This window comes from Eptatretus burgeri, chromosome 4, assembly GCF_056783735.1.
Source record: "Eptatretus burgeri isolate ZD-2024b chromosome 4, Ebu_testis_v1, whole genome shotgun sequence".
Lineage (NCBI taxonomy): Eukaryota > Metazoa > Chordata > Myxini > Myxiniformes > Myxinidae > Eptatretus > Eptatretus burgeri.
In genome coordinates this window covers 24,359,947-24,385,847 of record NC_140964.1, presented here as the reverse complement: position 1 = coordinate 24,385,847, position 25,901 = coordinate 24,359,947, and the positions used below count along the sequence as shown (strand labels likewise).

The 25,901-nt window shown below is 41.0% G+C and overlaps 1 long non-coding RNA gene across 1 annotated transcript; it reads right to left on the bottom strand.

The window, feature by feature from the left end:
- Window positions 1–234: 234 nt before the first annotated feature.
- On the bottom strand, window positions 235–15,024 carry LOC147027635 (uncharacterized). Its single transcript, XR_015057156.1, has 3 exons — window positions 14,859–15,024; window positions 7,883–8,045; window positions 235–1,179 (listed from the first exon to the last, which is right to left on the bottom strand). It is a non-coding gene; the product is annotated as an uncharacterized LOC147027635 (long non-coding RNA).
- Between the last annotated feature and the right edge of the window lie 10,877 nt (window positions 15,025–25,901).

Sequence of the window (25,901 nt, the reverse complement as noted above, 5' to 3'; positions counted from 1 at the left end):
TTGATTCATGCATGATCACCTTATTCAGTCTATTTTGTTGATAGCGGTCGTTAAGGAAGCATAAGCATCCTCACCAATGCTTGTGACTTGTTCACAATAAGCTGACCCATCAGACTTTACGAGAGCGGTGGAAAGTCCTCAAGCTCATTGCAATATTCACCACCAGTGGAGAACAAGTGCAGTATTGTTGAGTATATCTGCTCTAGTAAACTACAGTGCTTGTTCAGCCTTCCTGAATAACCAGCTGGGTACTTTGTGGTCAACTTCGCGAAAGGAAACTACGATTTCAATGCTTTGCCTATGCATAAGCAGAATGGCATTTTACAGACATACTTTAGACAATACCAGATGAGACTTGGTCATATATTGTTCACAAATATAGTTTGTTTTGTTAATTTATTTATCATTTAAAATGTGCATTCCCCATGTTATCAGATCTATCTACTGACATAAAATTGGCTACAATTACCATTTTAACTTTGGAATTTTTCCTGTTATTATGAGGTTTCACATGCATTTTTTTGTCCTCTGACTTTTACAAGATTACTGCTCAAATACAGCACAAAGACATTGTAACAATGATATTCCGAAAGCGCAAGCAGGTAAGATGAGAAATACTTTTGGGAAAGGTTCAAATTTATATCCTTCACCAATTGATGCACATCGTCTGCATCCGGAAAGTCGGAGAAGAATGGATAGAGAGGGAAGAGAAGGGAGAGACAAAGTGGAATGATTGGGTTGTTGGAAGCGAGGGACGAAGGAAGCAAAATGTGTTCTGTAGTGTTGTAAAAAAGTTGCAATGGTGACTCGTGAATTTTGTCTGGTGATTCCAAACCTGGCAGCCACATCCTGAAGAATGTAGGAATCACTTAGCTTCAGGAAAGACGTTGCACACAAACCTTTGAGGAACTTAGACAGGTGGATGAAGAATCTTGATGATGGTTATCAATTGGGAAAGCCTTCCTTGTTTTTCCATCAAAAGGGTCAGTCATGCAATTTACTTCCTCCTTTACTTCTCTCTTCCTTTGCAAATTGCAGATGATGGAAAACCTTCAATAAGAATGGCTAAGCTGATCATGAATCTTATATAAATGTGGTTTCTTCATGATTGCAACACCGAAAAGCTGGTCTGAGGGCTGCAAGGAGGTAATGTAGATAGTTGTGGAATTGTTGGATTATCTGAAAGAGAAAAAGAAGGGAATGTGCTGTGCACATGATGGTCATCGTTTCATACTCCTAAAGGTCATCCAGATCAGACATTTTGCGACAGGCCACATGATTGATTACTTATCCTGACCAAGACTATTCTTGGTATGTGGTAGATATAGGTTCCAGTAGACATCACATTGATTAAGATCCTCGAAAGAAGTTGTACGAGCTAAAAGTAGAACTCATGTTCTCTTGAGAATTGCTAATGCGGAGCACATTTATGATATTGTGCAGGGCCCCAGTGGCTCATATCTTTGCAGTCACACGTCACAGAGGCATAAAGACAAACACCACTGGAGCTAAACTTATGGAAAAGGCTGCAAATGTGATTCAGATAGCACATTTCAAGGCATGCTGGTCCTCCAGCTGATTTCATGCCTAACACCACACATGGGAACTCGATCTATACCCGACTTTGAGCGATTAGCCCATGGGAACCCGACTCTGCCTCTTGCACTTTTACTGGTCACTAAGGGATCACCACTGCCTCTTGAAGACACTGGGTCACTTTTCTGTATACCCTCAGCTTCGTCAGATCCAAACTAATCTGTTCAGTGTCTCTGTATCAAAACCAGCAGAGTGGCAAGGCAAGCATTTGGCAAATTATATTGGGCGAGGACGTCCTCTTTGACCTGTATTGGGTACCTACCTCCGAATATTTTTCTCTCGATTTTGTCATGCTCAGTCTTTTTAGGATAATCCTTCCCAGTATATTTAAATTTTTGCAAATAGTATAATGAAAAATATCAAACATGAAATTTTATCTTATAGTTATGAAAATGTATCTTAATCATACAATTTCAATACTTTGGTTTGAAAGTTTGCATGATGGTTCAGGAATATCTGTTCAATGTTTCATCTTCATAACCTCAACAACCAACCAAACTTTCAACTCTACTCTTCATGTCCATACTTACCAGGCTCTCTATAAGCCTCGTGGGGGACGCTAAAAGACGAACCAAGTCAGGGTCTCGAGAGGCCTGGATTAACGGTGCACATTCCTGTGCCGGCAGGGAAAACACAGGTGTCACTCAGTATGTCACCTCAACCCCCGCACTTCGCACCCCTGGCCAATCACGCCTCAGTCCTCCTCTCCCAAGCCACGCGGCCTTCCCCTCACCCCTGGAGTCCAACTCGCTGTAAAGCCTTTTCCCTCCTCCCCCTCAAACCTACAGCCCATACATCTTTAACCCTCTGTCCAGGCCACCCCTCTTGATTTAATTACTTACTGCCTTCATGCAACAGATGGCAAAAAGGTCTGGAGGTCGTTTGACAATCAACTCAACAACCAACGTCTTCAATTGACAATCCTAACCCCGGCTGTTGGCCTCGACTGTTCATACTGAAAAATAAAAAAGACCCCTGGTATTTCGAATTTTTTTTTTTTGATGCAAGACCCATTCTCACGTATTTTACCGCAGCTCGATTCAGTCAAACAAGATTCGTAGTGTTACAATGATTTGTCAAACTAATCATAATTTCTTGTTCGTTTAACAAACAACAGAGCCAAAGCTATAATGTGGGCTAAAAGGTGCACACAAGCTGGTCCTGCAAAATGACCCCCAAGTGACAAGGCAGGAAGGTCACAAGGCGTGAAGTGTCAGCTCTGTCACCTTAAGGGGACTAGCCATCAGTGGGAACATCAGGCTGGCAGCTGTGATGGGCCCAACATGGACCAGGGCCTGATTATCTCGAAGAAAACAAAGATTACACAGTTGAAACAAATCTTATGAATGCCAAATTATTTGCTATGAAAAATTTTCAATGTAAAGTTATGGTTCTCAACGACCGTATTAGCATCTATCATGCCCAATTACTGCAAGTGTTAAATATTTATTTAGCAAACTTTCCATTTCAAAATCAAGCTCAAATGAGCTAAGATCCCCGTCCTCTTAATCATGACGTCATAAAAAACGAATATGAGGTCATTGTGATGTATCAGGTTTGCGATAAATTATCTGTGCTAATGCCCGGCTTGATTCCCGCAAACAAAATTCAAACAGCTTGCCTAGTTTCGGAGATAATGATATAGGCGATTTCCATTAGCGGCGATATTATTACGTCAACTTTTTTTTCTAGGAAGAATTTCCAAAATCGGAGATGGTTACTGCCTGCACGTGTGCTTTCTGCATATACATGGCAAGTTTCACGAAGATCCGATGAAAACTCTGGGTTGTGAAACAAAAAATGTCAAAAAATAGGAATGACGTCATAAAAATTGATATGACGTCATAGTGATGCATCATATGTGCGGTAATTCATCTCTGCTAATGCGCTGTTCGATTCCCGCAAACAGAATTCAAAAAGCTTGTCTAGTTTGGATAATTTTTTTAGGCGATTTCCATTAGCGGAGATATTTTGACGTCATAACTTTTTTTTCTGGGAGGAATTTACAAAATCGGAGATGGTTACTGTCTGCGCAGGGTATTTTTTACATATATACACCAAGTTTCAGGAAGTTTCGATGAAAACTGTAGGCTGTGAAACAAACAAACAAAAAATGTCAAAAAATAGGAATGACCTCATAAAAAATGATATGATGTCATAGTGATGTATTATATGTGCGGTAATTCATCTTTGCTAATGCCCTGTTCGATTCCTGCAAACAGAATTCAAAAAGCTTGCTTAGTTTCGGAGATAATTTTTTAGGCAATTGCCATTAGTGGAGATATTTTGACGTCACAACTTATTTTTTCTCGGAGGAATTTTCAAAATCTGAGATGATTACTGTCTGCGTGGGGTATTTTTACATATATATTCCAAGTTTCAGGAAGTTTTGATGAAAACTGTAGGCTGTGAAACAAAAAAGTCCACAAGAACAACAACGTGAGTAAGACTTAGAGATCCTCCACGAGGATCTCAAAATTCCCTCCTTTTTGTCTTCCCCTAACTCCAATTTTATTCTCCTCTTCAGTTTTGAATTGGATTCATCCTGCATTGCACTGTATAAAATTCACCTTCAATGGTATTTATAATACTTCATGCTTGATAAGCCATGCGGTATGTAAACACCTTTGGAATATATTACTTATAGTTTATATGGCTCGGTGATCAGATGAAGGTATATTTATACAACTCGGTTTCAGACTCTGCAAAATATTTATCTTATTGTGGCCAAAACACACAAATAGACATCAACTCTTTGTGGTTATTTATTCAATTTCATGGACTTTAAGCATTTGTTGCGTGTTGTATATCTAGGTAAGAAAGGCAGGATAGTTTATAAGTTGTGTGTTTGTCTAGTGTGCCTTCACTGTAGGAATCATATTCAATTTGATTTAACTTCCAACAAGAATCCATTCCAGTGAAGCATAAACAAAGGGCAGTCTGCTGGAGTGGTTTATTTAAAAAGACTTAAAAAATTTGATTTCATATAGCAAGTTGTTTCTTCTGGATGGATTCAGTTGTTGACATGATATGTCTCATACAATACATTGCAAGAGTAGGCCATTTTGAGCTCTCCTTCTTTGCAGCAGTATTGAAATAAAAGTTTGGCCAGCACAATTTGGCCAAACATGCCAGCTCAGCATTGCGATTGAAGTTGAGAGCTTCATGGCTTTCCTGATAGATTATTAAACATAAAGATCCAGGGCATGCCAAGACCCACAGTGTAAACCAGCAACGCATGACCCATAGGTGATGCAGCTGTTCTGGAACTCTACTACTGGTTTGCCTTGAAATATCTGCAAGACAGAATTATTTAGGACAAAACGATTGATGAAGAAGCAAATTCTCAGAGTAAAAGTGAAACAAGTTGGATAATTATTTTTGCGCTTCGAGTTTCGCTAAAGCAACCGTTATTCCGACCCTTTCGGATTAACGGTTGGTTTACCACAATGTACCTCATGTATAGGATAAATGACAGATAAATGCACGAATTCATTGACCTTACTCTCTTGTTGCTCATTGAGATAATCCTAGCCTATCACGGTAACCATCTGCTATTTCCTCGTCGGATTTCAGCGTGCCTTAATGCTTTCCAGCTGTGTCTCTCTCTCTGTGTCTCTCTCTCTGTGTCTCTCTCTCTGTGTCTCTCTCTCTGTGTCTCTCTCTCTGTGTCTCTCTCTCTGTGTCTCTCTCTCTCTCTCTCTCTCTCTCTCTCTCTCTCTCTGTGTGTCTCTCTCTGTCTCTCTCTGTCTCTCTCTCTCTCTCTCTCTCTGTCTCTCTCTCTCTCTCTCTCTCTCTCTCTCTCTCTCTCTCTCTGTGTGTCTCTCTCTCTCTCTCTCTCTCTCTGTGTGTCTCTCTCTCTCTCTCTCTCTCTCTCTCTCTCTGTCACACACACACACACACACACACACACACACACACACACACACACACACACACACACACACACACCTAGCCAGACCTGCAGCAGATGTCTTTATTCTGCTCCAGGCCTGTCAAACATACCTTTCCTTCAACCTCTGTTTGAGAGATATTTCATTTCTCTAACTGGTTTCCTTTAAAAAAAAAAAAAAAAAAAAAAAACTTCCCGACATCATTCTTGAATGTATTCATTCCTTGTTTCTTTGTCTTCCTTAACATTCGATGTTGTTCGATCACAATCCCACAAAAAAGTAAAACGTCTAAAGATGTCGTGATGCTCATCCGTAGGAGGATTGTGGTGTCGTATTGTAGCGTTGTAATGTAGTGTCATTCTTAATTGTTATTCTTCTTCATTCCTCTTCTTCATCCATTACAATGTGATGGTAATCCAGAAGAGGATTGTGGTGTCATTCCTACTTTGTTTTGTATTTTTTTTGTTTTTTCATCTCATCCCACTGTTTTTACATTTTTCATAAAATGTTTTATTTTTCTTGTACATATATATATATATATATATATATATATATATATATATATATATATATATATATATATATATATATATATATATATATATATATTTCTGGCTGCAAACCTTCTGACTGGTGATCAGCAGGGCAGAAACAATGTGCTCACGTGGCAGGCGACACTTGTTGCAGGCAAGTCGTGCAGCAAACGCTGTGATGGGACTCGATTTGTGGCCTACTGCCTCGTCAAGTTAGGTGCTTCGTTTCAATATATACAGTATATATATATATATATATATATATATATATATATATATATATATATATATATATATATATATATATATATATATATATGTACTCACAGAGCCTAACCATCGCTTCGCGCTGATGGACCAACTTTCGTCATCCTGTTTGCCAAAAATTTTGGGTGAGAAAGAGAAGGAAAGGAAGTCAAATTTACCTGCCCATAGAGTACTTTAACACCTCCCCCCAAACCCATCACCGTCCTCATGCCCCCCCCCCCCACCATTGGTGGCTTTTGCCTTGGCCCTCATTAGTCCTGATGTCCCCCACGAGAAATGGCTCACACATGATGACAGGCTTTGACAGGCCTCTTTTTTGGGGGGAGGGGCGGGGGGAGGGGGTGGGGATAGGGGGAGAAGGGAAGGAGGACAAATTTATCTGTGCAAAGAGTGCTTTAACCTCAGTGTTGCCCAGGTAAAAACGGAAATTGTAATACTCTGTGCCACCACCATCATGTGGTGCTACAGGGTACACATTTACATGGAGAATTTACACCCCCCCCACCTGCCTCCGACATCCCCGTGTGAGGCCAGAGCCACATAGCCTATGATACCCCTCCCCCCCCCCCCCCCCCCCCGCCTCCGCCATCCCCGTGTGAGGCCAGAGCCACATAGCCTAAGATACTCCTCCCCCCCCCCCCCCCCCACACACACACAAAGTTGTATTTGTACCCCTAGTTTGGAGTTTGTAACTTAAAATATCTCGCCATGCATAACAAAGAACAAATTTGCCAGAGACAGACAGAGACAATGGCATGCATATTGCATATATGTGTGTTTATGTGCCTGAGGAATCTGGCTGTGAAGCTGGTGAAACGTTGCCTGAGACAGGGTCTGCTCTTCCTTTTTTGCTCAAATTAGTGGAGTCGATATCGTTTGGTTTTTTTTAACTTTTGGTTGGAAGCACCTTCTTCTTTAAATTTGTGTAATCCCAACTGCCCCAATCTTATACAATATATACATTATTATACATACATAAAACATATACACATACAGTATATATAAACATGTCTCCCAGATGACCATTATTTAATTGTTGCATTACGAAGCAAAAATTAATAATATAATACGAGTTTCCTGAGAAGGAACTTCAACACAGAAGGAGGCCAAGAGGCCCATTACGCCTGCACAATGGTTGCCAACCTCTGGTTGTTTGTCCATGTTCTATCCTTTTTAAATGCTGAGTGTCAAGCAAGGAAGCCGAACATATCATTTTAAGTCTTTCTTTTGACTGCTCGGTTTGGGTACAACCCATCGACCTCCCACCCCATACTCAGAGCGTGTTGCTCAAACCATTACTCCACCGAGCCTGGTACTCATAACATTCAAATGCTCCGAAGTTTTAATCGATCCCCCACCCCACACCCAAAGTAGAGAAGGTGCTTTAATTTTTTTTACATATCAATGATATTGATCAACTGAATGCAAGGAATTGAGGAAGACAGTCCTCACAACAAAAGGCCTAGCAGGATAGCTTGGAGGTATGCACATTCATCTTTGAACGGTCTATTTAGAACTCGAATCTCAACCGTTAAAAATAGTGACCCTGGTGGCTCGCATGCAGGATGATATCACAACGTCTGTGTGTCATACCTCGGAATGACGTTAAGCCTGGTGTCTCCTCTGTCAGCAGCGGTTGTTGGAGGACGTTAAAGATCGTATGGTGTGTCTTGGAGAAATAATTGGCGAGTCATCGCCGGAACCTTGGCCAAAATCCAAATTTCTCCCACCTTCAGTCGCCTGCCTGGCTGGCCGTCTGTGAAAGAGATGGGCAAGAAATCCTTCCTGGCTGACTTCACAAGAAGCTGGAAATAATTGGAGCTGTTAAAGTAGTATTAGCATTAGTATTCGTAGTAGCAGCAGTATGACTACTACTACTACCAACATACATAAAAATACGACTACTTTATCCCAGATGCATTTTAAGCTGTGGTGAAAGGAAATGCTCGGTAAGAATTCAAGATCAAACAAGAAAAAGAGCAATCAGAGATTGCAGACCCTCGCAGGACTTGTTTTGTGTGCTATTTGTGTAGTCTTGTGTGGCATATTTTGTGTGGTGTTTGTGTACTGGTGTGTTACGTAATTAATGAGACATAACTGGATCTCCCACTTTATAACTGCTGGCAGTGACGACTGGGTGACAAAACGTCCCGCTTTGATCGGACACTTGACCCTGACCCATGATTTTTATTGTTATTCAACTGCATTCAGAATGGGATCAAAATAAAGTAAATTCAAATCAAATGGAAGACCAAATAGGTACAGTACTGCAATGCAGTAATCAGAAGGAACCCAAACAAGCAAAAAGCAAATATGGAGTCATCAGGAGGAACCGGATGGGATTCGGGTTTCAGCTGCTACTCCTCTACCTTTGAACCCATCCATGCACAGCCAAGTGTTTAATTCAAAAAAAAAAATTCAAAAGGAATGCAGATTCAAAAAATTGAATGATTCTGTCTGCCAGACCATGCGTCCAATCAGGTTGAAATTTAAAACATGTATTCTTCATCACAACTAGATCTTAATTGTGAAGTTTCACATCGATTGATGAAGCGGTTCAAGAGAAAGACTAGTTTTTCAAGATTTTCGCTCAATCCAATATGGCTGCCAGACCATGTGACCTATCAATTATTCATGAAAACCCTTGTATCCCCAAAGCTTGGGGAACATGTGTGTGAAGTTTCCCCTTGGTCTGTCCAGCCAGTCTGGAGAAGATTTTTATGGGTTTTAGAGTAAATCCAATATGGCTACCAAACCATGTGACCTATGATGTCATAGGTGTGGAAGTTTTGTTCCACATGCATCGTCGGTCATAACTGTAAAGTTTTGCCTCAATCTGCTCAGCTGTTTTAGAGAAGATTTTTGAAGGTTAAAAAAAACAACAACAATATGCCTGCTGGACCATGTGACTGAAGACATCCTCAATTTTTTTCTTTGGACCAATTTATTCCAAGATGAACTACAAAAGTTTTCATACGGATTGGATGTAGCATTCTCCAAATCTGCAATTATGACGTCAAATGAAAGCACCAATGACATCCTCAAAAAAATCACAATTATTCCCCATGTGGAGTACTTGCCATGTGCCGAGTTTCAATTTTTTCCTTAGTGCAGTTAGAGATTTAATGCTTCCTTAGAGATAAAAAGGTCCAAAGTTTTTCCTTTTTTCCAACATGGTTGCCACAATACGTGACATATGATGACATCATTATGACCAAAACATTCCACATGAGTAGTCAGTCCTGTGGTGAAAATTTCGTGTTAATCTGATAAGCGGTTGCAGAGAAAAACACTCACTTTTAGTGCTGACAAACAAACAAATGAAAATAGAGCGACACATCGAGAAACAGAGCAGCACTCGGGAGAGCACAAATGTCTGCCAAGCTGAACAGTTTACATTTTGTATCCCACTGATAGGCCGGATCTGAATCTGGAGCTGAACCAAAATCTAATCGGCTTGTTCTTCTTAGCAAACTAACTCATCCACTTAGTTTTGTCACAAGTTTTCCACAACTTTTGGAGATATTGTACTCCATTAGTTTTTGGCTCAATCTCTCAATGGTGAAGAATCACTTGAGAAATTCTTGAATCCGGATCCGGATTCGGATCTTCAACAAAATTTAATCAATTAGTCCTTTTCACACACCTAACCTGTCCACAAAGTTTAATCTGAAATCGTGAAACACTTTCTGAGATATCATACAATATCGTTTTTAGCCCCGTCTCTCAATGGTGAAGAATCATTAAAAAAAAAAAAACTCTCGTATCCTGATCTGGATTCAGATCTTCACCAAAATTTAATCGATTCTTCCTTGTCACACACCCAACCTGTACACCAACGTTTGTCTAAATCCATCTATAACCTTTTGAGATATTGTGCTATATATCATTTTTGGCCCGATCTCTCAATGGTGAAGAATCACGTAAAAATTCTCAGATCCGGATCCACATTCGGTTGCTGTCATTGGCCAATCCCATACCTAAACAAAAAATACAGAAGGGTTGCTTGAAAATTGTGACCAAAAATCGTGAGACAAACAGACAGACAGATATACAGACTGGCAAACGTGACAGACCAACATACTTAGTGAAAAATTTTTTTCTCACCAAGTAAAGATGTCGTGCATAGCACGGTACTTGCAAAATTTATAAACCAAATTTGACCTGAGAAATAATTGGTGGTTGAATTCAATGCCAAAATATGCAACTCCTCTTCAAATTTCAAGTCAATCGAATGAAAATTAACAATATAGCAAATTCGGTCTACGTTGTTGACCTTTTGGCCTATGTTGACATCAAAAATAATCGGTGGTTGAATTCATTGACCCGATGTGCAAATGCTGTTCAAATTTCAAGTCAATCGGATGAAAAGTGAGGATTTTTAGAAATTTGACAAAGTTGTTGACCGAAGCTGTAATTTTGTAACAAAGTTGTTGACATTTTGACATCAAAAGTGCGAGGCTTCTTGTTTATGATGATCCATACTAGGTAGTGAAGTTTCGTAAAGATCGGTTTAAAATCATGACCTGCAGGTGATTGACAAACAAACAGACAGACAGACAGACAGACTGAATGACGCACAATACCAACTTAAAACAATCTTCGATTTTCGCAAAGTCACAAACGGACAGTCAGACAAATGGACCCAAATGCAATACTCTCTCCTCTGGCGAGAGGAACTAGAACGGCACATGGTAGAACGCATACCTCTGCCAGGCTAAACAATTTACGTTTTTTACTTACGAAATCATTGATGACTTCCATCCTCTGTTTGTGTGTTTGTGTGTGTTTTTGCTTGTGGGCACGATAACTCGAGAACGGAAGAAGCTACCAATGTCAAATTACACCACGTGATTCAGGAGGATGATGGCTAGTGCTCATTAGATTTTGGTCAAAATCTGTCAAAGGTCAAGGTCACAGTGAGGTCAAACATAATTCCATAAATTAATGTGGAGAAATGGAGTATTTTTGCTTCGATCGACGTTACGAGTTCGTTTTAACTTTGATTTTGATTTTGTCTTCGGTTTTTGCGATCGTTTAAAACTCGGTTGTCGAAATTCTGGTAAAAATCGGATGTTTTGGAGACGCTTTAAGATTGTACAAAAAAAATTTCACTCGCCGCGTCACGGATCGTCACGTGGTGCAGCGCGCTCGAGCAGAAGCGTCGTTGATCACGTAAAGGTTTTCCATGTGCGCGCTGATGGTGTTTTCGATAAAGATGGTGTTTAAAAGTCATTTTTATCCCAATAAAGGTGATCGTCGCATGCCTGACTCACTAAGCCATCGGTTTATGTAAAGATTGTTGGTGGATGGCCGAATATCACGGTTTTGTGACTTTGATAAAATAATATTAAATAATTGCGTCGAGAAAAGGAGATTTTTGCTTCGGTCGATGCTACGATTTTTGATGGTTTGGTCCAGAATCATCGTAGAAACTTCTGGTTTGCGTCGCTACCTTCTCTTGAGACAGCTTTTATTAGACAAGGTGAGAGGTCAAGTTGACGATTTCGTAAGTACGAGTCTATGACTGCTTGTTTATCCATCGATAGGCTGGATGTTGATCCGGACGTGAAACTAAATCGAATCGGCTTGTTCTTGTCACCGAACCAACTCATACACCAAGTTTTGTCCGAATCAGTCCATAACTTTTTGAAATATCGTGCTATATATCATTTTTGGCCCGATGTCTCAACGGTCAAGAATCACTTAAAAATTATAGTATCTGAATCCAGATCTTCACCAAATTCTAATAATTTCGTCCGTGTCACATACTTGACATATCAACCAAATTTCGTCCGAATCCATCCATAACCTTTTGAGATATCTTGCTCACAGCCAAACAAGCAGTCATAGACTGGTACTTACGAAATCGTCAACTTGACCTCTGACCTTGTCAAAAAAAGCTGTCTCAAGAGAAGGTATTCACGCAAACCAGAAGTTTATACGATGATTCTGTCCCAAACCATCAAAAATCGAATGTTTGACCTCACTGTGACCTTGACCTTTGACCGATTTTGACCAAAATCTAATCAGCACTAGCCATCACCCTCCTGAATCACGTGGTGTAATTTGACATTGATAGCTTCTTCCATTCTCGAGTAATCGTTCCTACAAACGAATGACGGAAGTCATCAATATACTTACGATATCTTTAGATTTCGTAAGTTACAAACAGGCAAATAAACCTACCAGTTAGTCATACCAAAGACTAAATAAAATAAACCAATGTCACCCGCAGGGTGACCCGTATCTTGCCAAAAGGTGACCATGTGTGACTTCTTTAAGGTCACACTGAGGTGGACAGAGCTGCTATCCACCAGGAGCGACTCCTTGAGGAATATCTGAATATCTGCCTACGAGAGATTCCGATGAGAATCGTTCTACAGAGTAACCATGAAAAATATGTGTTTGCCTCATAACGTCACCAAATGAGGTCCTAATGTCTCAAGCTTGACATATCTAGAAAGCACTCATTGAGTTGTTCAATTTGAGGTACTACACGATATGGTTCCTAAAACTTGAAAATTTGACCTTGGGGTCAAATATGTTTGACCTTAGGCGTTAACCATGAAGGTCAAGGCCAATCACCACCAAAAATTAATCAGCTGAGCGCCAGACCATGAACTATACTCCCATGAAGTTTGAAGACGATCCGATTAAAATTACTCAAAAAAATAAGGGTTTCGTTGACTCCCCTGATTTGCGACAAAGTGACCTTGACCTTCAAAATTTTATACACTGAAAGGGACCTCTATAGGCCTCTGATATGCAAAGTTACAAAAATTTCCAATGATAACTGTGCTCTGCAGAGTGATTTATACGTGATTACAGACAAACAAACCAAAAAAATAAACCAATGTCACCCGCAGGGTGACCCGTATCTTACCAAAAGGTGACGACGTGTGACTTCTTTAAGGTCACACTGAGGTGAACAGAGCTGCTATCCACCAGGAGCGACTCCTTGAGGAATATCTGCCTACGAGAGATTCCGATGAGAATCGTTCTACAGAGTAACCATGAAAAATATGCTTTTGCCTCATAACGTCACTGAATGATGTCGTAATGTCTCAAGCTTGACATATTTAGAAAACACTCATCGAGGTGTTCAATTTGAGGTCCTACACGATATGGTTCCTAAAACTTGAAAATTTGACCTTGGGGTCAAATATGTTTGACCTGAGGTGCTAACCATGAAGGTCAAGGCCAATCGCCACCAAAAATTAATCAGCTGAGCGCCAGACCATGAACTATATTCCCATGAAGTTTGAAGACGATCCGATCAAAAAATAAGGGTTTCATCGACTCCCCTGATTTGCGCCAAAGTGACCTTGACCTTTGACCTTGACCTTCAAAATTTTGTGCACTGAAAGGGAGCTCTATAGGCCTCTGATATGCGAAGTTACAAAAATTTCCGATGATAACTGTGCTCTGCAGAATTTTTTATACGTGATTACAGACAAACAAACAAACAAACAAAAAAAACATACAAGCTGGCTAACATATCTTGCAAAAACTTTGTTTTGGCAAGATAATAAATAAATAAAAAACATACAAGCTGACTAACATATCTTACAAAAACTTCGTTTTGGCAAGATAAAAAGACAGACAAACAGACAGACAAGCCGGTAGGCGACGAGGGATTCGCGAGGATCGAAGCGCTGGATACGATGCTTTTCATTCTGACCGATCCACCGACGAAGATTCATTGCCAAGACGTATTGGTTCACATACATTGTTCCTCTGCCTGGCAAGATTTTTCCGATTGCGTATTTTGCCAAATGGCACTCCTCACAGAACTACCATTTGAAAAATAAAACCTAAATCAAAATCGGCTCGAGTAAATTAGGGACGAATTAAGGAAAAAATAAAATGTGTCATTATTTTTGTTGACATTACCTCAGATGACGGCAAACAGAGTGGACGTCAGAAGAACACGAAACAAAACGTAAGAGAGACACAGAGAGAGAGAGAGAGACACAGAGAGAGAGAGACAGAGAGAGAGAGACACAGAGAGAGAGAGACACAGAGAGAGAGAGACACAGAGAGAGACAGAGAGAGACAGAGAGAGACAGAGAGAGACAGAGAGAGACAGAGAGAGAGACACAGAGAGAGAGACACAGAGAGAGAGACACAGAGAGAGAGACACAGAGAGAGAGACACAGAGAGAGAGACACAGAGAGAGAGACACAGAGAGAGAGACACAGAGAGAGAGACACAGAGAGAGAGACACAGAGAGAGAGACACAGACACAGACACAGACACAGACACAGACACAGACACAGACACAGACACAGACACAGACACAGACACAGACACAGACACAGACACAGACACAGACACAGACACAGACACAGACACAGACACAGACACAGAGAGAGAGAGAGAGAGAGAGAGAGAGAGAGAGAGAGAGAGAGAGAGAGAGAGAGAGAGAGAGAGAGAGAGAGAGAGAGAGAGAGAGACGGAGAGAGAGAGAGAGAGAGAGAGAGAGAGAGAGAGAGAGAGAGAGAGAGAGAGAGAGAGAGAGAGAGAGAAAATAAATAGAACAACAGATGTTCAGGGAAATACGAACCAGACCGTGGGTTGGGCGAGAAGACTTCCTGGTCGGCTGTTTTTGATTAACCTGGCGGTGTAGCAGACGATAACATAACGGGGGGTGTAGAATTTTTTTTTTAAAGATGTTTTTCAAATTCAACATAACTTGATTTATACCATATTATTTGAAATCCACAAAGACAGAAATGCCGGTGATTCCATTAATTTTGGATCCTTTTCACTTTGGTCAATAACGTTTGGAATGAGGAGAGATCGAAGGTGGAACGACGGTGTAGTTGCTTACAAACACTGTATACACACCTTAAATCATGGTAAATAGACACCCGATTTTTGAAGGACTACCATTTGAAAAATGAAACCTCAATCAAAAATCGGCTCGAGTAAAATTTTCGAAATATCTCGAAGTGTTTAATTCCGAAGTCTTGTTTCTCCACATTCAAAACTGTAGGACAAGTATTGAAAATAGTGAACGCGGTTTTTCGGCCGCTGCATAGCAACGGGTGGTTGCTTAGCAACGAAACTCAAACACGCACATTCCCAACTCATATGGCACCTGTTCGCCAAGTTTCATCGAAATCGGTTTTCTGGTTTGTGCTGTGGAGCCTCGCGTTGCAGACACACACACACACACACACACACACACACACACACACACACACACACACACACACACACACACACACACACACACACACACACACACACACACACACACACACACACACACAGAAAACCCGACAATAAGGGATATCTAACGAATCCAATATATATATATATATATATATATATATATATATATATATATATATATATATATATATATATATATATATATATATATATATATATATATATATATATATATATATATATATATATATATATATATATATATATATATATATATATATATATCAAGCCTGGTGTTGGCGCAGTGGTAAGGGCAGTGGCTTGGGACCCAAGAGGTCCTGAGTTCAAGCCCCGTTGGGACACTGAATTTATATATATATATATATATATATATATATATATATATATATATATATATATATATATATATAAAAACCAAGTCGAAAACACCAGGGGGTTGACTCAGCCTGCCATCCTTCCGAGGTCGGCGAAATGAGCACCAGTTGTACTGGGCCCGGTGTATGCCCCGGTTGGAATAGGTGTACCATATCCCTGTGTGTCGTAAGAGGCGACCAGGGTTGCGTCAGGAAGGGCATCCGGCATAAAAACCTATGCCAAATCATTATGCGGACAACAAAACGACGGTTGGTCCGCTGTGGCGACCCCTAACGAGAGCAAGCCGAAAGAGGAAGAGGAAGAAGATATATATATATATATATACATATATATATATATATATATATATATATATATATATATATATATATATACATACATACATACATACATACATATACATACATACATATATATATATATATATATATATATATATATATATATATATATATATATATATATATATATACTCCACTTGAATGTTCTAAAAAGGAAAACACATTGGTGTGTCTTTGACTGCTCTATCTTCTTCTGAGAACCTTTGAACACATCTGGTGTCTTATCTTTTATTACAATCATTATGTCGCCTTTTTGTAGACTCTTCACATCTGATGGAAACATGTTTCCAAAAATTATTTTTATATGATCTCACAAAAAGGCAGATTCTCTTGTGGTGACGTATCGGTTGCTGGGGGGTGGTGAAAACTTCTGGAGAAGGCAGTTGTGGGAGCGAGTAACTATAAGATCACTGGATAAGGGTTATGATGGATGTATGGTATCATGATGTAGTTCACATACAGGCTAGCTGGATTTCTCGCTGGGTGTGAAATATTTTGCTAAATCTTACAAGTTAGTCGAACCCTGTCGGGGATATGCTGCACATGGTTTGTGCCAGATGGTTACATTATTATCAAAGGTTGATGGAGGAAACAGCATCCGATGTAGATGGGAATCAAACAATAACACAAACATTTTTCAGACAAGAAATGAAGTGCAACAATTTTTTGGTGCAACAACGTTACACTTCGCATAGGGTCTAGTGGGGGTGAGAAGAAGGGTTGCCATAAGTGGTACTATGTAACGTGCTTCAGATGTGCACACCACACGGCTAATTGTCTTGGATAATGCCTTTAGCAGTCCTGAGGCCTTGCCCCTGCCTGTTCATGGGTGGCCCTGTGAAGCCGCCGGCATGGGCAAGTCCCCAAAACTCTCTCATCCCTTTTCTTTACTGGCAGTTTCCTTATCTTCCCCCCATCAATGCTAGCAGGTTGGGCTTAGTGGCATTGGGGCCAATAATTATCAATTTGTCATTAGCAATGGGAACATACCAACACCTTACAGTCAAAGATGCCAGTGTTTGTAAATTGTGCACCTTGACAAATATTCATTGAAGACCTATTAGAGGATGTTTTTTCCCTTCTTTTTCAATGCATCATTCACCACCGATTTACAAAACATTTACCTACACTACCGGTAAAACGTTTTAGAACACCAAAATTTTTCCCGTTTAACTTAATTTTAAGCAGTTTAATGTTTCAATGGACTCTGAAATTAAAGCAGAGAACAAATAAACAATTGCAGATAAAAAAGAAAATCATGGAATCATTTTGTTGAACAAAATTTAATCTAAATTTTTGACTCATCAAAGTGGCCACCTTTTGCAAATAAAACAGCCGAACATTCTTGTGGCATTCTTTCTCCAATGGAAATCAAATATTGCTCGGAAAGTTCTTCCCAACACTGTTGCAGAATTTCCCACAAATGTGTTGCACTTGTAGGTTGCTTTGCTTTCACCCTTCTGTCCAGGTCATCCCAAACCAGCTCGATGGGGTTTAAGTCTGGAGACTGTGCTAGCCATTCCATGATTTGAAGCCTACCGTCTTGATCCTTTCTTCTGCGGTAGTTCTGACATGGCCTGGAGGTAGGTTTTGGGTCATTATCTTCCTGTAGGATGAACCCCTGACCAACGAGGCATAGACCAGAGGGTATTGCATGGCGCTGTAAAATGCTGTGGTCGCCCTTTTGGTTCAGGGTGCCAGTCACTCTGTGCAAGTCGCTGACTCTGGACCCAGCAAAAGAGCCCCAGATCATCACGCTTCTTCCTCCATGTTTGACAGTTGGTGTCACACACCGTGGAACCATCCTTTCGCCTACTCGACGGCGTGCAAAAACCCTGTGTGATGAACCAAAGATTTCAAATATTTGATTCATCGGTCCATAAGACCTTCTTCCAATTTTCAGTAGTCCACTGATGGTGCTTCATGGCCCAGGCAAGCCTCTTTTTCTTATTTTGCCATCTTTGCAATGGCTTATTTACTGCTACTCAACCTGTCAAACCTGCAGCTCGAAGTCTTCTCTTCACAGTTGAAACTGAGACTTCCTTACTTCGACCAGTGTTAAGCTGTGCTTGAAGCTGCTGTCCTGTGAGCCGCCTATCACGCAAGTTGTTGACTCTCAGAAACTTGTCTTCTGATTGTGTTGTGGCTTTGGGTCTGCCAGACCTCTTCCTGTCAGAGTTTCCTTCAGTTTCCAAGTGCCTTTTCATGGTGTAGGAAACTGTACTCACTGACACCTTCGTTTGCTTTGCAATTTCTCGAAAGGAAAGACCGACACTTTTAATGGTTATGATGGTCTGTCTGTCTTCCTTTGTTAATTGTCTTTTTCTCGCCATTATGATAGCAATATACTACTTCCTGCAGTGCAATATTGTCCAAATAATGTTTCAGAGGGTGCAGCAACACAGTCTGTTCCAACACTGATTTTATACAGACAGAGGGTTTGTAACTAATCAACAAAAGTTGGGACACCTGTAGGAATTGTTTGCATCAAATTTCAAGGCTTAATTTACTTCCAATGGTGCAGAACAGCTGCAGTTGCTTACCCATTACTTGTTCCCTGAAAAGGGCCTTTTTTAATATCTCTGAAATTTACATTATTTTTCAGTTTTTGGTAACCTAAACTTTTTTTTAACCTCTGGCAGTTTACCACTTCGCTTTGTACCATTTCAGGTTATTCACTGGACTTGAACAGCTTAAATTTCAGTAAAAACTGGAAAAATGGGCATGTTCTAAAAGTTTTGACCGTAGTGTACACTGGGCACTGATTGTATTTATTTGTTTTCCTTTTTGTTTCCTCCATCACCAAAAAATATTTCTTTTTTTTTTTTTACTCCACCCCTGATGTAATTCTGATTATGATGTTCCATACTCTGTTACAGAGTGTTGCAGCTACAAAAGCAGTTTCTTGGCAAGGTGTATGCCGGGCCGTTTTCCATTGCCTTCTCAGCAATAGTTATGGCAGGAATTTGGAATTTGTTCACGGTGCCGGCGATAGCTCGCCAACTCTTCATGAAGGACACCATGGGATCATTAATGTCCACCAACTACTTCCGGTAGACGGGACGCCTAGTTTAACGGCCATCCGAGAGACAGCACATGCATTGATGAATCACCCTACCTGTGAAACACCAGGAACGACAGTTTACAGCCGATTCAGATTTCGAACCCAAGTTAGACAGCTTAGAGGGTAGTATGCGTACCTCCAGTACATCCTGCCAACCCCATGATGTAATACGGGCTTTCTGATTTAACTGCATTGCAAGGATTTTTACCCCATTCACCCGAAGCGAAACGCGGGGTGAAGAAATTGGTTCAGTCTGTCTGCGAACGTCAGTTTATGATCAAGGAACAACTCAATTTCAAATCAGTGTTATGTTTTGAACACGAATCGGAAAACGAACCTGCAGAATTGAATTCATCCCGAATGTGCGTGCTCAGAGAGGAGTGAGATCATTTTTAGTCCACCTGCCAACGGTGGTCAGAATAACCAGACGTGGATCCACAGTCCATTCCCTGGTACAGATCTGTTGGGCAGATGTGTAACACACGTCCATCCATTCCATTTACACCGACCCACCTGGTCGGGAGTTTGCAGTACGACCAGGTGCCCATTCAGCGAGCTGATAAAGTTCTCCAAATCTTTCATTGTGCAGCGGCACAGCCCTTTCTCTCAGGTACTTTTCCAAGTATCTTTCAGAAGCTTGGTGAGACATTCCAAGGAACAATGCTTATCGCAGACACAAAATACATTTTTTCCGCCCTGAATTGTTCAGCTTCCTGGTGTTTCTGCACATGTGCACCAAGCATTTTGGGGCAGATTACGTCATTTTGAAATTACGTATTGGTTCACTTTGTCTGTCTGTCGACAAGTGTGAGTTTATGATCAAGGAACAAGTTAATTTCAATTGCATGTTATATTTGAACACAAATCAGTACGTGAATCGGAAAACGAACTTGCAGTTTAGCAGTACTTTGGCTCTGAATTTGTCCCGATCGCATGTGCGCAGAGAGCAGTTCTGTTCTGTTCTTGTGTATGGTAACTTTTCTGCCGGGTAGCTATCATTTCTTGGAAGTGTGACTGTGCTGCTGCTGATGTTTCCCTCTACCAGTACACTGGTACTCATTTCGCGATCTCGGAAGGATGACGGGCTGAGTCAACACCTCCTGGTGTTAATTTGGCTGCCAACGGGGCACAAATTCAGGGCACTAAGATCCAAAGCTAGCCACCCTAACGACTAAGCCAACATCAGGCTGCAGAGAGCAGTGAGATACTTTTTAGTCTGCCTGCCTGGCAGTCGAGAAAAACTGAAAATCATTCCAAACAGGAAACTTACTGTTTTCAAGGATGTTACAAAGGACACAAACAAGAGGCACGGAAAACTAATGTAACGTGTTAAATAAGATGGTATAAAATATGCCGCATCAACGGCGGTAAACTCCCGAATTTTTTTTTTTACTCCATCCTTTAAATTTATTTTATTTTATTTCAATTCAATTATATCATTGAACTGTGCAGAACAAAAATCGCCTTCTCAACACTTCAAAAAGCTTCATTTTAGCAATATTTGGAAAAAAAAAATATGGCATTTTATCCTCTCGCAGCCAATCAAATTTCTCGCTCACAGGTGACCATGCCCCTGTCCTTGTTTCTCAAGACTGCGCAGGGTAAGGTGTTCTCTGAACCCTCTAGTTCATGAGAGAATTCGAGCTGTTAATAATCTTGCAACATTTAAAGGCAATGCTCATCTTGTAAAACTGAGGAACATCGATTGACATAGCTATTTAAATAACCAGGAAGTTGTAACATGTCAGGCCTGACACTCATAATGTGATTAAAGCTTAACGGGTAAATCACTTCAAGGAGGGAGTAGCTTGTACAGTACTATATTCATTCATGCGTATGCAGCACCTGCCTGCTGGTTTGCATCATTCTTGATGGAGCAGCTATGCCAGTGATGCAGTCAGTGGACCTGCAGATAAAGGTAGGAATTTGAGCAGGGTCATGGAACACAACAGCTTATCAAATTGCTTGTACCATTGAAAGATAATGAAAGATTTTTTTTTCCTGCATTTATGTCTGAGCGATTCAACTGAGATTGATTGTTGTTCTCAAATGAACTCAGTTAACCAGTAGTGTCGAGCTGGAACTGGCATTGTTTTTGTTTATGCACCGTCGAGGCTTGTGGAAGAGCTCGAGTGGAACGGAAGGGGGAAATACCAAGAGCAGACTAGAAGTGAGAGTAAGATCAAGGGGGTGGGAGAGAAGGACACGTGGGGGTGAACAAGCTGCACGCAAGCTGAATGAAACACAGAAAGAAGAGGAAGGGGAAGGTGGGAATGAAACAGAAAAGGAACAAACCGACCGACATCTACCAAACGAAAAAGGGTGAGCGTCGGAAGTTTAGGCATTCGATCGGGTCAGTACTGGGCCGGCTTTGGTGTGTTATATGCCAAGGTTGCAGATACTTGGTGCTCTGATCATTTGATGCATTAAAATGATTTATTTATTTTTAACAACACAAAGGCCTTCTCTCTGTCCAACAGGATGGTGCAGTGGTAGTGTACTTCCCTTTGAGCTGTCTCGCCTGGGTGGGATTCCAAACCCTTTGCAGGATGCGTCATCCATCGGATGGAGGATGAGCATGAACGTTAAGCTGGATGTCTGATCTCCCATCGGCTGGCGTTACCCGGTGGGTGTAAGTTATCCCACCGTGTCTTTTACAAAGAATAGGTGAGGTATCGCTGGCACCTTGAACAAATTCCTGCTGTCTTCAGTCGAACTTCATGCCTGGCCAGTCAGTACATGAAATACTTGGGCCAAAAACCTTCCCTGATCGACCTTACTACAATGTGGGAATCATCTGGCCCGTTAAACAAGAAGGCCTTCTTTCAGTGCACTGGATGTGAATTTCTTGATCTTCTCAGCTGAAGTAAGACTTCTTCCCTTGAGGTTGTTAAATGAGGGGGTCGGGGGTGGGCGTTGGAACAGCTTGAAGTCACATGTGCTTAATTCCGGTAAATTGGGTCGATGAGGCAAAACCTTCCCCTCCCACGACTGCATGAAGTAACAGATATGCTCTGCATGAGGCCCAGCATTTTCATGGAATAGAATGCATGGAACCCATAGTTGGATCCTCAGTGATTTCCCCCCAGTACACCTCAAATCCCTGGGCAGGATGTGATGCATTGTTGACTTGAGTCTTCCCAACTATGTGGCAACTTCTTGAACTTGAAATATGCTGGTGCTCTTGCAGTGATAATTCATACAAAACCATTGCTCATATCAACAACTATGAGGGCTGTATTATCGGGAACAGCCATGTTTTCCCCACATGGCGAGATAATTCTCATGTGTCATCAACTTCTTAGATATAATGCAATATCTTCTTCCACTTCTACTTCTTCTTTTTCTTCTTCTTCTTCATAAACCGTTAATTTATGAAGAAGAAGATGTCTGATTTTTTTTCGTTCTCATACGAGCCTCGACAATGTATACAACAGATAGAAATAAAAAAATAAAATAAAAATTCACCACGATTCAAAAATTCACATTTTTACTGACCTATTCATCGCACGCACACCAATGATCATTGGTGCCATGAGGTAAGAACACCAATAACATCCATCCCAGATGGTTGGATTTAATCTATAACTCTGTGCAGCAGCTGCTTCATATCGTTTCCCAATGAGAGCCTGCTATTCTGGTGTGCAGGTGCTGCATCATGGAGTACAAATACCATAGTTTGTTATATTATGTGGTTATATCCTTGTGCCTGTTCCACTGCTGTTCTCCTCACTCCTCCTGCCCCACCCACCCCAATGGAGTCAAATGGATAAAATTGATGGATTGAATTGATGCGGCATTGATATGGTGCAGACACGATGGGCTAAATGGCTTCCTTCTGCGTCATAATTCCGTGTATACCCTGGTATATCTCTTTTGCATTGCCAAAAGGTGAAGGATAGATGCTCTTCGATCAGATACCAAGAGGTTTGCGAACTGCCATAATTCGTTAAACCATCCGCATAGGTGGTGTTTGAAGGAGGTCAGTGTGCAGACTTGATCCAGGAACTATTAAATTGCGAGTTGCAGTTGCAACAAGGATGCAACGTAACAATGGGTCTGTCACATTGTCTTGGCAGCCACAACAAGGCAGGAGAACTCACATAGAACAGGGTCACGTAAAGCCAACGTAACTCAAACCGAATGCGAGCTCCACTTGGGTGTTCCATATGTCTTTTCTGCAGCTTGTTTGCCTTTGTCCAGCAGATGGTGAGCACAGGACCTCTTGCTTATTAGGCGTTTCTCAAACTCTAATTCCCTCCACCCCCCCCCTCCCCAAATGAAATACCTGAAGAAACCACTGGAACCAGTTATTCTCTTAAGAGTTTTGAAGTGAATCTTTTGTGATTTTTGTTTTCCAATAAAACAACTCTGATTTCATTGTATTTTTGTGTTATCTCTCAAACTTGCCATTAACCTGTAACTGAGTGTTTGAAACAATGTCAAGCAATATATGAAGGAATTGCTCCCTGCTAGATCTCATCACCTTTGCTCTTCGATGTTGCATTAAAAAAAAAAATCCATCCTCTTGTAAATGACAATGCTGGTTTTAGATACAAGGAGTTGTTTTTTTCAGTGAAAGATCCTCACACCTGCTGAGCATATGTTCCACCGAAGTGGAGGAGCAGATGCCATGGGTCCAATGGTCTCCAGGCACTTAGAATTGCTGAGGACCCAAAACTTAGGCAAGGTGCCAAGGGTGTATAGAAACTTTCTTAACCTGTTAAAGTTTGCAGATACATTTTCATCCCGATAATTGAAACCAAGACAAGTCGATTTCAGCGCTCTTCCTCTCAATTTGCTCCATCCGTGCCTCTGTTGGAATTCTTTCATCGTTAAACCTCACCGCTCTCATTATTCCCAATCCTCCTTTGACCTGTTACCAGCACTTCACAGCCACCCACCCACCTGCAAAGACGTGCTGTCTGCCAGCCATATGTTCCCTCACTGCTGACTTTCCTCCCATACTGCCTCCATCCCAACATCCATGAAGAATAGTTGTGCTTTTATATTGCTGCTCAACTCAACTCAAGTCCTCCTCAACATATTCAAGTCACTAAATGGCTTCACGTAGATCTGTAAAGAAAAAATAATTCCTGTGGCTTCAAAGTTAGAACAATTTTATTATAAAATTATATTGCTTCTTCTCATGGGTTTCACTATGCTCATATTTTATAACAATTTTTACAAGTCACACAGCTTGAGTTTTAACATTCCTACGGCATGATAATTTGTTTCCTAACCCATTTATAATTTGAAAGGAAATTTCGAATTCAGGTGATTTATGACGCTGTCGTTTTGCTTAAAACTTTGAAAAATTGTGCAAACATCGAATTGACTGATTAGTGTTTTCATCTGAACACCTGGCTTATGATGCAGGTTGACCAGGTCACAATTCCCCTTTGGCCTATACCATACCTATTTGTCCATGTCTACTGATGTCTTTCTTGTCCATCAGCCTTAATCACTTTGTCATGCAAGATGCAATTAATACATGCAAGGCTATTTGATAATGTTGAAGATAATGAAGGGTACAGGCAAAATAAATGTAGAATTCTCGCTTTTCCGTGAGCCAAGACTGTGTATATAAAAGAAAAAGAAAGAAAGAAGAGTTTGGAAGCGGAATGAACAGTGACCAGACTAGGGGGCCACATTCTGAGGGTAAAGTAGTGGAGAGTTAGGATGGTAGTAGTACGGCAAGGGTCTTTCACTCAGAGAGTAGTTAATGCATGGAATGGTCTCCATGGAAAGGTAGTGGCAGCAGAAACAGTAGATTGACTCAAACTGGAAATAGAACGGCATTCGGTAGTGTACATAGTCTCGCCTCGCGCGCTCGTGATTCATCATTAACCGAACAAGGTACTACAATGGCCCATATACCCATATAATCCATGCACCATATTATGACACATACATGGGCATTATCTGGAGTTTTATTGATTGCCAGCAGGGGTACCTGGCATTGCCCAGTGCTGTTCTAATCCTGTTGGAATTTTGAAGGAATCAAATTTTGTTTTTTTTCAATTTTTTTTTGTGGGGACTGAAAAAAAAAAACTTCCCTACACCCACCAAGGAATGTGGTTGGAGATTATTTAGTATTACTTTTCACATTGCTACATAGGCTTAGGCACTAAAGAATGATAAAAAAAATCACTTTCTTTTTCAAAATTTTCAAAAAGTATTTTTCTCACTCACCTGGCTCTCACTGGTGAACCTCTGAATGTTTGACAAACACTGTCTGGAGAGAAACACGGACATACCCAGAGACAAGCACCATCCGGACAAGTCCGGAGACAAACGATGTCCAGAGATAAACAACACCTGGACACGTCCGGACATAAACTCCATCTGGAGACAAACACCGCCCGGACACATTCGGAGACAAACATTGCCTGGACATAAATACCGCATGGACACATCCAGAGAGAAACACCACCCAGAGATAACCACCGTCCAGACATAACCACCATCCAGATACGTCAAGGGAATGCAGCGTGAGGGGAGGGCAAGGTAAGGCAGTGTGAGGGGAGGGCAAGGTAAGGCAGTGTGAGGGGAGGGCAAGGTAAGGCAGTGTGTCTGGCCATAGCCACCATTCAGAAACGTCCAGAGATAACCACCTTCCGTACGA